The 15373-nt window shown below is 43.0% G+C and overlaps 1 protein-coding gene across 3 annotated transcripts in view; it reads left to right on the top strand.

Moving 5' to 3' along the window:
- The window catches only part of TET2 (tet methylcytosine dioxygenase 2), a 74220-nt gene that overhangs the window by 18257 nt on the left and 40590 nt on the right, over window positions 1-15373 (top strand). The gene's annotated exons all lie outside the window — the stretch shown is intronic.

Here is a 15373-nt window from a genome sequence, read left to right as displayed (position 1 = left end):
ACATGTGATATTGTTTTAAGCTAGTCCTGATGGTCTTGTGCAGTTAATATTTAAAGCAGATGGCTGCAGTACTTTAAGAAGATGGTTGCTATAGAAACACAGCACTGAAAGCAATAGTTTCTCTAATGCATGGTCTCCTCACTAAACATTTTAAAGACTCTTGATCTGCGTGTAGCAGGGCCGAAGAGGACTTACCAAGAAATGGAAAAGAAAGATAGTATGGCTCTGTGGAGTATTCAGCTGGGGTCCACTTAAACCTAGCTGGATAGCTAACATTTTTGTGGCTCGCTAAAGAGCTGCTTGAAACAACATGAAACATGAGAAAAGAGATAAGCAAAAATATTGATGGAGGAGAGGACTGTGGGCAGGAGACAGATCATTTCAGTTATCTTTTTTTGGAAGGTGAGCTGGACTCAAACATTACTACAAACAAATTTAAAAGCACAAAACACCCTCAAACAGTTAGCTAATACACCCAAATATTTACTTTGCAATCCTCAGGCTTTTTGTTTACTTCATCGTTGCATGTCTAGCATTGCCTGTCAACACACTTGTTGCAGCCTAATGCATGGGGAAGGACACTTCATGTACTTTCAGGGATTTGGGCTTTTTATTACTGCTTCTAGTTTTCTTTATTCTGCCGTAACTGTTTTAACCTGAAATTACCTAAATTCCTCTGCATGTGCCAAAGAATTTTATAGACTATGACACAGACTTTAGAAATCCTTTTAAGATGTTAATTATATATATGAATATGAGTTTACACTAAATCAGGATATTCATGGGGGTAAATAGCAGTGTTTTTGGAAGGGTTACTGGTTCTCCTGTGCAGAACTGGGCAGGAAAGTGCTGCCTCATCTGCCTGCATCTCTCCCTCCAGGGGATTAAGAAGTTGTTTTCAGCAGTCACAGAGGACAAGTACACAGAGATAGTGGTTGTAGAACCGTAGAAACTATGAAGCAAAGAAGATTTCAAAGCAACAGTAACCTGATGTAAAGATAGCACTTGTGAGAAATAGCCATCCTTTCATAAAATCTGGGCATCCTGCTGGAACTCATATCTTGCGGTATAGCTACCAACAGTGCTGACCTGGACTAGGTTCAGAGGGAACTGGAGACAATCTGGGCATTTTCTTTGCTTCATCCTTTCTCTTGTTTCTTTCTGTTCTCCTAAACTCAGCAGGTGTTTGTGCTTGCATGTTTTGCTTCCCTTTGTGCTTTAAAACACCCAAGCTGGGCAGGTCCGGTTGCAGGGTTTGCCTCTTTTATAAAGCTGAACACATCATCATTTAAATAAAAAGAAAGAAGGGAAAAAAGCTGTGAGGAACACTCAACTAATAGGGTTTTCCTCTGCCCCGATACTGAATTTGCTTCATCGGTTCCTGTTTCTGTATGGTCATATCTGATTCTGCTATGGGCTTTTTCTATGACTTAAAACTTTCAGAGGAGGAAACCCACAGAGAATCTAAAATGCCTCCCACCTTTCTGCTTTGTCACTATGGTCCTCGCCACTGTCATTCTTTACACACCAGTCAAAGTACATCTTGCCAACTTTGCCGTGCCCCTTATTTTCTTTCCTAGGAAACATTCAAATACTATACCTCATCTCACTTGTGAGGCTTAGCCTGCCTCATTCCTGGTTGTGTTTTTCTCTCTCTCACCCCTGCGAAGTATTACTGTGAGCAGCACTGCCCACAGCTTTAGAAGTTTAGCAAGTTTAAAAGTCAGAGGTATTCCCTGCCCTGCGTTGCATATTGTCTGCTTTGGTTTACTGCTGTGCTATGAATACATCTAGAGCTATAGACAAATACTCTGCAACAAATATCAAGCCCTTATTCATGAAGCTCACTGTTTTAGATAATTCTTCAGTACAGCATTCATGTTCTGTGGATGAGGAAGTTCACCCTCAGATGTACTCCACGTGCACTTACACATACACTAACCACACAGGCACAGCACACAGTACAGACGCAGTATCTCTGTCTCTGTTTTCATAAAGGGAATATTTTTAGGCATGACAGATATTATGAAGGAACTCTGCCCAGCTGCATTCGGGATGGATGGGGCAGGCTATTTTAGGTTATTACATAGCAGTTCTCAAAAAAAGAAAGCTTTGTAGCATGCAGGCAAAAGCTTAGCAGGGAAATCTGTCCCTCAGACACCAGCAAAAGGAGCCCTAGGGGAACAGGTAACCCTGTGGTCTATGTGTAGATTTAGCTCTGGACCCACTTGATGGCCTCAGGAGGGCTTGCTTGATGCATGAGCACCTGTTTCCAGTCCTAGCCTTTGATTGCTGCTCCATGTAGGATTGTAGTCACTGCACCGAGAAGCTTTTTTCCCCTTTTCCTTTCATTAAATATAGGCCTGAACATGAGTGCTTTTCCACAGTGATTATTAGTTAATCTCACAAATAATGTCATTGACTGCAGTGAGATCACATGTGGTTTTAACAGCATCCATGTAAGAAACTCGCAATATAGCCCTTTGTGAAGAAACAGATAACAGTGAGGGGAATCAAAAGCACGTTATATATCTTTACAGTATCTAACAGGAATGCCCTAGCTCAGCTGAGGTCTGAAGACATTGCTGTGGTACATAAATAGCACATAAATATTTTTTCTGTATAATCTGTTAATTAGTTGCAAGTGCAAATACTGGGTAGAGGTGCAAAACTCAGGACCCCACCAAGTGAGACAGTGTAAAGTTGAGAAAATCCTTAGACCCTAGAGCTTTCAAATACTGCTTTTATGATAGAATACAAAAGTCAGAAGAGGCAGAGCGCTCTTTGTAGGATGATAACAACGGAACAAAACAACCCCAGGCTTACCACTGCTTGCTGTAGCAACATTTTGCCACTTCTGTGGTGCAGTGGCTTATCGTTCACACGAGCAGAAGCAGTAAAAAATGTCTGGTGATGACAACCTCTGGGAGCACTGCTGTTGCAATTATCTCATAGCACTATCTACGTTAGTCCTAAAGGGCTGGAAATCTTTTACATTGATGCAGTCGTAATTAAATGTGATCCCATTGCAGTCAGTGGAGCTATTTGTGGAATTAACTAATCACTGATATGAGTAAGGGGCTCATAAGTCAGTCAGTAGTTACTGAGGGAAACCTCTATGGGTTAAACTGAAAGCTGTTGAGAAATGTTGATATTTAAATGGCAGACACAGTAGCTCATGAACACGGGGAACAAGAAACTCTGCTTCTAACATTTCCTGGCATATGACAGTTTAGATAAAGGGATTACTCTAAACAAAATTCTCAGTCTCAAGTATGTTCATAGCTTTAATTAGACCAAACGTAGATGGAAATTTACAGTCTGCTTAACCTTCTATTTAAATCTCTCTGATATGTTCCCTTTGCACACCTGTTTGAAATAAAGTGTGAGTGGAAAGAATAATCTCGTGGTGCTCTTTCGGGCTTTCATTGTACAAGACAGGTGGCTGTGTCTGGGTACATGGTCGAAGTTACTTAGTACTTAGAGTAATTTTTTTACTAGACAATTGGGATCTGTGTTTGTACAATGCTTGTTAGTGGGTGCAATGAGCAATGACGAGACAGGGGCTACAAGGGGATACTGTAACCTAAGTAGTGTGAAGACTCTCCGCTAAAGAAGTCTCATAAGTTGCCACGATAACACACAACCAATATGTAATCCTGAACCAGTTGGTCTGTAGATCATATTTTCTTGAGTAAAAATACACAGTTCACTCTTCTAAACCCACAAATTTGAATGTTACAAGCTAAGGAGGTGACTTCTGAGAGGCAGGACCTACCCTTGTAGGTAAAAGTGTGAATATCAAGTTTTTAAAAGTGATTTCACAGTAATTTTGCAACACACTCGGTGTTTGCTAAAGCGAGTCTTCTATTTGTTTAATCTTGAAAAAAAAATATGTATGGGGGCTGAACATCCTTACTACAAAATAAAAATTCACCACTGTGTGGTAAAGTTAAAGGCCTGAAATGGCATCCGACAGATTATGGCATTGCGAGGACTGCACAGCTGTACCCACCACACCTACCAGCCTGACCGAGGAGACCACAACCTGCGAGCTGTGTTCTAAATTACAGGCATTGCATATATGCTGACACTCTTTTTATACATAAATTCTAAAAAGGTCTTCTCACAAGAAGGTGTAACCACATGAGAAGACTCTTGATTTATTAAAAAAAAAAAGCACACTCCTTAAACACCCCTGCTGCAACCCCATAAAAATGATGGTTTTTGCAAGTTAATCCTAAACCTGTTGAAGTGACTGAAACAAATCGGATTTCACTTATCTTGAGATCAAATTAAGTTTATTTAAGTGAATGCTGCCCAAGCATAAGGATGTGAAGAACTGCATTGACTTTTCATTAGAAAGCTCCCATTAAAATCCCACCTGAACTGTGTCTGTGATGAGGGAGGTAAGCCCACCAACCTTTGGGATCAAAGTTTCTGATTATTTCTGTTTTAGCAGCAAGCTTGCCTGGATGCTGAGTATTCTCTTTTCTTTGCCCGCTGACTTCCCTTCTCCCCCTTCTCCCTCCCCATTATTTACTCTGTTCTTTTCCTATCAGTACGTGCCACTGTACTGTACATTGTGCAGTTACATTACCATTTATCTGATGGAGCTGAAAGCCTAGATCTTTCTCTGTAACTTTTGTGAGCCAAACTTTAAAAGCTTCTCCCTCTCCTCCCCCTCCCAGATCCCTTCAGGGAAGAAGCAGTATGAACACGAATACACACAGATCTCTCAAGAATACAAATTATGTTCTGAACAGAAAGTTGGCTCATGCATGTCAATTGCTTGTTATAAAGAATAAAATGTTCACCTATAGTTAACCTTTAGAGGGAATGGAAAAAATAAAGTTATTGCTTGCTATATGCTATTTACTAAAGTGGCAACTGGCAGGATGAACTGTAGAGGGGAAAAAAAAGTTACTCTAGAGGATTCTGGGAGAGTAATTTTGAGCTGGCGGGGAGAGAGAAAGTCTCACAGCAAAAGACAAAATTGATTTGTTGCCAGGGTGTGCAACATGGGAAGAAGAGACATGCTCAGCAGTGGTGCTTAATTGTCCTTTTTATACTCTCTGCACTGTTTGTATTCAGGCAAAAAAAAAAAAGCCCAGTCCTGAGTCAACTAATGCAAACATGGAGGAGTTTTGGCCTGCCTATTCTGATGGCCCCGCTTAAAATCATTGCTTACCTGGTTTAATAAAACACTTGTGGTTTTGGTCACTAGGAGATGTGCCATGGATTATTTACTTCAGAGAAAGCTCGTTTCTGACGTATGTATTAGTACGTGCCTTTTCAAAAAGCTTTTGCTTTTTCGTTGAAGGGGATCCCTCACCTTCGTATTAATGCAAGTAGCATTTGAGGCTTGCTTTATTTATTTATTGTGGATTTTTGCCCTCTATTGCGAGTTCTCAAAGCAGTAATATCTTCAGGATAAGACTGCATTGGCCTGTAGTGGCGCAACTGTAAATCTGCCACTCTCGTTAGATAGGATTAGCATACTCCATGACTTATTAATGTAAACATCTGGAAAAGTAATAATTAGGAGGGCAGGGGGAATAAAAATTGCATGGCCAGTGTTAAAAGTATCAGAGCTGTTGGACGAGGTAGTGAAAAATGCTGCCAACAGAAATCAGGTAAACGCTTTTTGTGAAGATCCATAAATAGAGTACCTAAGTTTGAAACTTTTTTTGAATCATGTTCATGAGAAACTGGACCTCACTGCATTCTCCCCTTGATTTGAACCCATGCCACTCTATAGTGTCAGGCAGAACAGACTCACACCCTTCACACTCAAGTGTTGTGCTGTAGACCTCTTCATATATGGGAAGACCCAAAACATCCACTACAGTTTAGTGGATAAAATAAGCCTCTTAAGGCACACAATAAGCTACAAGTGAATAGTGATTTTAACTTTTTTTTTTTTTTTTTTAAGAATAGAAATATTTGCTTGGTATCTCTCTGGTGTCTGTGTACAGGTGTAAAGTCTGGCTTAGTAACAGAAGCCAGAGGCTTCTCTGTTCACAGTTCATACCCAAGTGGGAAGTTGACATGGGAGATTATTAAGTAGTCTGGATCCTGGTCTAGTGATGTGTGCCTGAAAAGGCACAAGGAGTAGTTCAGTCTCACACTTGCTCCAGACACTCACATTCCTGAGAGAGAGAGGCTGGTGCGTAACTGTAATATTACCCATGGCGATGGTCAGGTGATGGGGATGTGGCTGGGGTTGCTTGGATCTTTCTTTATATTACTCTTGAATTATGGTCACCCTCTGGAGGTGAAAGCAGATCTCTTGAGCCAGTCATCCAGCCAGACCACTGGGATATCAAGGGATGCAGGAACTGTAATAAGTCATTCCTAGTTTGTTTGGGGTGGAAGGTGTTAAACAAGGGCATTTCCTTCTTCGGGAAATGGGTACTTGCAATAGAAAGTTATTTTTAGTCGCTCTGTGCTCCAGGAGTTGATATGTAGAGCCCTGACCTGTCTGCTGATAACATATTACCTCATTTGCAGCTCCACTGTTGACGTGCGCTCCACTATGTCCTTGCATGAACCTGGCAGGCACCATGTGGTACAGTTGTCATGCAATTGTTTGAAGGATTAAACTGCAGCAACGAGGATTCTGGCTGTTCAAACAGACGCAGAAACCCGAAATAAACTCTCAACACCAACGAATCTTAGCAGTAATGCACGAGGGGACAGGCTTACGTCTGTATTGTACCAGAAATATCTGGAACGGTACCGTTTCACAGCAGCGTAGGTAACACAGTCTCATTGTGCTAATGCCGTTGTTCAGACCTTGCACCAAAACCCAGCCCGTATGGCTCTGCTGAAATCTGTGGAGCTAGCCCAATCTAAAGCAGCATGACATCTGCCCTTGTCTCTTCCATTTCTTGCAAAATTACCAGATTTTTTTTTTGGCCAAACCAAACAGGGCGTCTTCGGCAAGTGTTCAGTCTCCTTAGAAAGCTGGTCACGAACGGTCAACAACTACCCAACAGACTCCCTTCCTCCTCTCCTCCAGGCTTTCACTGCTGCCAGCGCAGCGCCACATCCATCTGGGCAGCCAGACGAGTCGCTCCCTTCAGAGGTGGCCCCGTTGCCTTTCCATGAACTGGCGTGGCGGCGTGCCGATCGGCTGGAAGCCTTCCGCCAGGAGTACACACGTCACCTCTGTGGCACGCTCGACATCCCTGGCCCGAGGCCCATGGCCTGCAATCCCCAGTCAATGCGCAAACTAGGTTTGTCGCCCAGCTGACAGTGTAGTGACCTTACTCCGTGACACGGATTCGGTTCCACGGGTCACAGGAAAGGTATCGTAGAAGCCATTTGATCGTTTTGAATGGGATGTTCCTAGCAGCTATTACGAACTAGCTAGGTGGGTAAATTCATCCTCACGTGTATTTTTGCCTATGTAGTCAGTAGAGACCTTTCATCTTGTCCATCGTCATTACCGTTTCGTCACACCACACTAGCTCTAGAAGTAGATGAGCAACAATCTTCATTCACAGAAAGCCAAACTTCACATGTGATTTCGTTAGTGACATGGCTTTAAAAGGAAGAGAACAGAAAGTCTTATTTCTTTATTGTCTCCTTTCTTGGCTATGTAAACTTTGTTTCACCTCTCGTTCGCTCTGTTCACTTTCTACAAGCTGAAAAGCACCACTGCTTTATTTCAAAACTTGCTTTCGTAAGCTTGCTTTTCCACTGTATCCAGAACCTCTTTTTTCATATCTAGCCTTCCCCACTTCACATTGTCACTCATCTATTCTTGCCCTCCTTTAAGATCCTTCCTTTTATCTCACTGCTTTTTTTCCCATGCCCAAAGAAGGCCAGACATCCGATTTCTCTAATCTAACCAGGGTCTGCATCTGTATCTGGATACATACAGCACGCTCCTTACTTCTTTGCAGCCTGCTTGCTCCCAAAGCACCTACACGTTTTCTGCTCGAGTGACTACCTTGCTTCCCTTCACATCCTTCAAACTTCCATCTTCAGTTCCCACCACGAAACTTTGCAACTCCCTTCAGCGGTTTGCAAAACCGTTCCCTTCCTAAATTAAAAATAGGAAGGGACTTCCTCTAACTTGTTCCCAGGTTCCAGTGCCTTTTGATTCTGAGACTTTCCAGCCTTTCGCCTGTGCGTCACTTTAATGTGTGTGAAATTGTTCTCTGGGTAAACTTGTTTACTGGCACAAAATTCCTACCCTGCAGTTGCATGACTTAACATGCATTAAAACAACCCAGAATTTTTCTAAACTGCACCACCTCTCTGCCCTGCCCCATTCTGAAGCACTGCTCTAGGTGTACTGTCAAACACTGCTGATTTGCTTTCCCCTAAACATCAGTTACCAAGTTTCTCTCCATAGAAGACAAGAAAGCTATTATTCCAAAGTACTGTCCTCTAGCCAAATTACAGTAGGTCTACTGCTTGAAAAAGGCTTGCTTGATTTTACTCCTTACCTTCTCACCTCTCTCTGTGAACCCAGACAGTGAGTGTCTTCCATGAACCCATTCCAGTTGCCTCCAGAGGAGCTCCTCACATAATCACCACTGATCTTGCGGGGTCCAGGAGTCAACTGCTGGCCAGGCTTGTTTAATAATTACTCTTCTCTATTGTCTCCTCTCCACTTCCAGTTACAGATAGTGTTCCCTGAAGTCCTCTGACTTGTGATGAAGGTGGTATGTCTGACAGCTTTCTGCTCTTTGGTTGAAGAGATTTCCCTGACCTATTAATACCAGCGACCATTCTGCTCACTACCACCAGCTACTGCCATCATACGTCCCTTTTATAACAGAAAAATACAGAGTAAACTAGTTTCCCAGCAAAATGAATAATACTTGATGATACAGTGCATATGTGGCTGTCCATCCCTCACAAAGAGAGTCTGAGTCAACTGGCTGGTTTCAGCCATGTGTGATAGATTTAGTGCTCCAACTGTTGTGAAAATCGGAAGCTGGGTAAAGGAGAAAAACCCTGTAAACATCCCAAGTGAGGGAACAACAAATGCATAACTTCATATGTCATTATAACGCCAGAGAGCCCACATGGGAGAGAGCCCTTATATGCGTTCCAGCTGCAGGAAAAGCTTCTGCTGAAGCTCACGGTTGCCCAAGAAAAGCAAACCCACGGGACTTGCAGGTTTCCTGAGGCTTGCTGCTCCCAGAACTACCTGTTTGGAAAGCATGACATGGGTCCCCAATCAGGAATAGTTCCCGCTCCAGTCAGAATCATTTAGCATTTGCATTTCAGTTCAGGAGTAAAAAATATGAGTTCACAGCATTGTGTTCTTAAACCTCAAAATACAAGTAACAGTACTGAAACCCGTTGTGTGACTGCATGGCCTGGAAAAATGTTATTTCTTAAGTTGGTGTTCGGGTCTAAAAAGCTCTGTAAGTAATTCAGGGTAATGATAGGTATGTACCAATTCTGGAGGAATCATCAACCTGTTTGGGTTACTGATGTACTGACTCTCATCTCATAGCACTTCTCCAGCGATGAATTTGTTGTATAACCTGCTCACTGCAGAATAACCTAGTCCAATGGAATGGAGGTAGAGCTTTAGAAGATCTTAATAAAGGTATTTATTCAGTAGAAACTGCAGTACAAACTGTGAGGTTTTGAGGAAGTCTCAGACTACATAGTATTCATACAGACATAACTACCATAAAAGGCAAGAAAATAATTATTTCAGACAATGCTAAAGTGATTTAGAATAACCTATGCAAGGCGGGGCGGGGGGAAAGGAAAGCACGTGGCTGAAAACACTCGGGAATATTCTGGCTTGCACACAGTGTCACGCTCACCACTAATACAGTTACTCACATTTCTATATATAGCTCTGTGTATCCCAGAGATTGTCAAGGTGTTCTGCATAGCTTATATAAATAAAACCCCAACATGTAAAGATCACTCCTTTCACTCCCTGCCCTCTCCTTACTCTGAACAAAAAAGTAGTTAACTATTTCAGAGGAAGACAGATTTTTGTGCCTGTAAATCAAGCTGCTTTGTCTTTCTGTGTTGAAGGTTTGGTGCTAACATGAGGGGAAGGTGGTTTTACATATGGAAATATGACCCCTACTTCCTGCAGCATTTGGCTTTTCCTCGCTTAGCAAGAGAGGTCCAGTAGCATGGCTCAAGGCGGAATTGCTCCTGCACTTTTCTTTTTTTGCGTTAACTCTTTGACCTCAGCTTCATAAGGCTGATTCTGGCGACTGTCCACATATTGACAGGATCTCACGGAGGTCAGCGGCAGTTCCCCAAACTACGTATGGGACTGCTGATCGAGTGCCAGAGGCAGGCATTTTGGAGAGCTGGCTACCAGGACACCAGCAGTACGCAGCAGAGCTCAGGTGCCTTGCAGGAGAGTTGCATTTGAAAGCATCTGAACCACGTGTACAGTGGTCACCAGTATGAAACCGGGTAAAACAGGCCCTAAGGACCGTCTCTCCAGAGGCATTTAGATGTCTAGAGAGTCAGATAGGTACTTTTGTAATTCCCATGAAGTTTCTAATTACCTTAACTACCAGAATGATTCTGTAAATCCCCAGGAGGTGCCCACCTGCTTGACTATGTGCTTAAACACCATTGCAGGTTTTGGCTCATCTTTTGCTCATTTCTTCAGTCTCGTAGTCCAGTTTTGTTACGGTTGCCCGAGCAGTTGCTGGGAAGAACAACGTCCACCAGCCACCCGGAGGGTGGGCCCTGTGACACACCGTTGTCCCTTCCTCGCCTTGGCAGGAATAAACATGGCTTCCCCTCCGTATCCCTGTGCTCTGCAGGCGCTGGACCAGCAGCCGGGCTGCGCGTGGAGTGGAGAGCTGCTTCCTCAGCATGTTCCCGATCGGGCAGCTGCTCAGGCCCAGCGAGGAGGCTGCCTCCAAAGCACGTGGACGTGCATGCAGCTTTTTCCAGCACAGCAAAGCTGTGCCTCTCCAAGTCTGGAGATCAAGGTCCTCACAAGGAGCCAACTTCTTTCTCCCGTGGGGATTTGTCCAGTCTGCCTACAGGAAAACTCTTACGCGCTTGAAAGTTTCACAGCAATTATTCCCAAGTTTAGACAACAATGAACACACATGCAGCAGAATAACAGCGACAGCAGTTTCTCAGTGTTTTATGTACGCACAGAGCTCGTGTTAGTCACGTACAACAGCTAGATACAAATCCAGCCTGTTGCTTCGTGATCTCCGATAAGTGTGGAAATCGTTCTGTTGCCTGCTTTGTAGCAGTCACCTCACCATTGCGCTCTTCTCCTGCATTTGCTAGTTTTCCCCATTGCACGACCCGGTTAGCTATTTTTCCTGAATTAAAGCTACTCCCATTCCTTGCATGTTTCCGTGATTACACTATGATTATCTATGATGTAATGAAGAGCTCTGCCCATTTGGCATCGTGCATGCTTTCTGGAGTAACACGGCACTCTGCACTCCTACTTGGTGCCTTCTGGTTTCCAAGCAAGGCCGTGGGAGGACAGACGCTCAGCTGAGCAGCTGAACCCAAAGGGTTTCCTCACCATGACCTAAACTCCTTGGCTTCACAGAAAATCTGCTTATTCTCATATCGAATACCCAAAGTACTTTTGGGACAATGGAAACAGAACTCTTACGCTTCAGCATATTTCCTCCTTTTTCAGTATAATTAAAAGTTGTCTGGAATGCCCACCACCTTTCCCCGTACACCCCCTCTTGCACGACTTCCTCCTGGCTTGTACCTTCCCAGCAACACAGGCAGCCATCAGGGTCGGGGGTAAGAAAGGGACAACCACACTTGGTATTTTCTTCAGACAAAACTGTTCTTGAAGTGCTCTTTCCTTAGCACGTTCTTATTGTTGTCCATAAAATAATGAAAGGAAAAACGTGCCTATGTTAACTTGTTGAGGGAAGGAAGCGGGGCAGGAGGCTTGTAGTTAATTAGTCATTTTGTGAACGTTTGTGCAAGGACAGAGTCTGCTGCCAAACAGCATCTCAATTAGCGTGTTCCTGTGGGCAGAGCTTGCTTGGGCTGATCTGTGGCTTACAAAGGTGGCAGAGGGAGAAGACGCAGAAAGTATCCGTTCACTTCCCGCACCCCCCGCCTTTCGTGTTGCTGGGAGAGGAGTCTGGTACAGTGGGTGGTGTCTGACTGGGACCAGTGACCCAGTTCAGTAAACCTGGCTTGGCTTCTGTGGGCTTGGAGTGGGGCCGGGTGAAAGAGCAGGCTGGGACCCCACCAGACACAGAGCAAGAGGCTGTTTCTTTGTTAGGGAAGAGAGGTGAAATGTGAAGCACTAAGACAAGGACAAGGAAGGATCTGAGAAAGTGTAAGGGCACTGAGAAAAGACATGCAAGCCTAGCCAATTTTTGTCACTAAGCAGTATTTCTTTGAAAAGACCGGCGTATTTATCAATTTCTCCAAACTTGGAGCAGATATTGGGGGAGGGGTGCGGGGGGACACACACAAACTGAAGGAAAGGATTTTTTGCTTCAGAAAAAGTTCATGAATATTTTTTCCTGATGAAAACAAGGTGTACATCCAGGCTTCAGAGAACATAGAAAATTTTACCACACAGGATATTTTACCACACCAGATATTTTCAAGGTTTTGGCGGTTTTGTTACACAGCAAAACAGTGTTTTGCATCACTGAAACTCCCCGAGGAGCGCAGCAACATTTCTCGGCATGTTAATTGTCAGATAACGCAGCCGGTAGCTTCTGCTCAGGAGAGGAGGGTGGCAGTGAAGAGATTAAACTGATGATTCAATCAGGAGGCTCTCAGAAATCTGCCTAGTGACAACTTTTTTTTTTTTTTTAAAGACTCAGGCTGTGTGGCAGAGTTACAAAGGAGGAGTCTTAATTAAAATTAGCAGGCAGATGAAGCATTTGAATGGGCATCTTTCAATTCTTTCCCCTTTCAGTTCACAGTAAACCCTCTTCTCCTTTTCTGTCTTTTCTCACAACAGCTTAAGTTTGCTTCAACAGTTTCACTTGTCCATTTTCTTTCCATCACAAAAAAAATTCCCTTAAATTATACTCTGTATAGAATGTGATGCAAATAACTTGCATTTCTATGATTCCTTTCAGCCAGGAGCCATTTAAGAGGCAGTTCTGCTTCTTATCAGCCTGCGAGTCACTCGCTATCCCCCGTTCCAGCTTGTGAAACAGGCACAGAAATTAACTTAGGGTCTGCATCACGATTAGCTTTTGCTGGGCGTCCATAACAGAAGTTACGTGTGGTTTATTTGCAAGTTTATCAGATCAGAACAGAAATGTTGTTCAGCTCTGGCTCCAGCTGCTTCTGTTTCTGACACCTGTTGACAGTTAGGGATAAAATTTCCTGTGCTAGGAAAAGCAAGCAAAAACTCAAACTGCGCAGATCATAAAGCTAAAATGAGCCCTTAAGCATTTTATATATATATATAATAAATATGCAAGATTCTACTGTTACTGACAAAAATCATGTCATACTACATCAGTTCAGAGTTAGGTGTTATAAATGAGGGTAATCAACAATTTAATTTGCACCCTCTGTTTCACTACCCATTAATCATCCAGAAGAGCAGGCAAAGTTCCATTGCATGCTTTTACCAGAGAAATGAAATGAGTTTGGGTTTTCTTATTTACAGTGTCACTTCCTTAAACCAAATTGTCCTGACAGAGCAGATGGCTAAAAATGCACGTACTCTTGAGTAAGTGACAACATTTAAAGGACAGACTGATGAAATTTATTTTCTGATTATCATCATCATACGGTTAAACAGAGAACAAAGCCAGGTAACTTGGCTTTTAAGTTTCTTTGCATTCCTGGATTTTGGAACAGCTTTCAGCTCAGTAACTTGCTATGTTTATACTTTGCCAGGCAGAGCAAGCCAGCTTGCTTCATTTCTTGCTAGGGTTTGGAATTAAAACGTAGATTGAAAGCAGATGGGGGTGTTTCTGCAGCAGCTGAATAGAAATACACAGAAATTGAGAAAATTCCTTTCCCTCTTCCCCCCCCCCCCCACAAAGTCAGCTATCATCTGACAAAGGAGTATTCTTCTGTGGACCACATAAAATTATCTGTCTAGTGAAGATCTGAATTTATGTGCTATCGGTGCTTTTTTTGAAGTGCTGGCGAGCCCTTTGGCCAGCAGCAGCCGCATTGCTCACAGAGCTGCTATTACAGAGGAGCAGGGCGACCTCTGTTCAGGAACTCCTTGAACACTTATTTCACATACAAAGAGAGGGGAAAAGAAAACAAGAAAATTACTGCCTAGATGGCCGGTACCTCATCGGCATTCAATCTAACCTGTTCTGTATTGGAGCAGCACAACAAAGGTGTCCTCCGGCATTAGAGGTTAGTAAGTACAGACAGCTGGTCTCCCCGTGGATCTGTCCCTGACACTGACCTTGCACAGGGAATCCCTCCCTCCTGTATCCTTAGATAAACTCCCATCGTCCCTGAAACTGGAATAACTGTGCCATCTCACAGTCACATTGCTTCTGCATCTGTCACGCATCATTGTGAACCACCTTTGTTTTCAGCGGCGAGTTTCAAGTCATTACCTGCCTAAAACAGGATTTATTCAATGTGTTAGTGACTCTGAGGGTTTTCTTAACCCAGACAGAGGAAGATTTCCTATATTTGCATTTTTCTTTTCTTCTCTATTAAATAAACATTTCATCAGATGATCATAAAAAAAAAAAATGTCATCCCATCCTTTCTTCCTCTAAAAAACCAGGAGTTTCAAATCTGAATGCTGATCTCTGCCATTCCACCCATGGTGGGTGCATTTTCCTTCTACAAACTCCAGATCCCCCCTACACTCTCTCCATCACTTTTTCTTACAGTCTTTCCAGTGGAATTGATCTCATCTGTGATACTATGTCTTTTTTCCTTCCCCCCGGGGAAAACATCCCCCCCAAACAGTTTCTGTCTGTTCTTTCCCTCCCTCCTTAAATGGTAACTTACCTTTTTGGAAAACAGAACTGCCTCCTCCTGTGATACTGTCCTTATCTCCTCCATGCACAACAAGAACAAGAATTTCTACTTCTTGAGAAAACACCCGTAAGCTCAAGGAGAGATAAGGTCAACTGTGACAAGGATTATGCATTTCTGTAACTCCATTTTCTCCTAATCTGGAAAGATTCCTATTTCATGTCTAAACTACAGAACTAGAGTTTACCCTTTCAAAAACAATAATCTTGATGCACCACTTGTATCACCTGCTACAAGGTGAAGACACTGCTCTTCATTATGACAGAGGTTTGTTTTTCTGGATTGCTAAAATGCCATTTAAAGCTAAGAAATAAGCCTTTTCCTTCACCCTTAAAGATAGCCAAGAAAAATCTTAACTCTGTTTTAAAATTGGGAAGAGGAAAAGAAAAAGGAATATAGAACTTTTTGTGTAAGACAAAAA

The sequence above is a fragment of the Opisthocomus hoazin genome, chromosome 5 (assembly GCF_030867145.1).
Source record: "Opisthocomus hoazin isolate bOpiHoa1 chromosome 5, bOpiHoa1.hap1, whole genome shotgun sequence".
Taxonomy (NCBI): domain Eukaryota; kingdom Metazoa; phylum Chordata; class Aves; order Opisthocomiformes; family Opisthocomidae; genus Opisthocomus; species Opisthocomus hoazin.
Note: the sequence above shows the minus strand (reverse complement) of the source record. Positions and strands in the feature narration are given on the sequence as shown.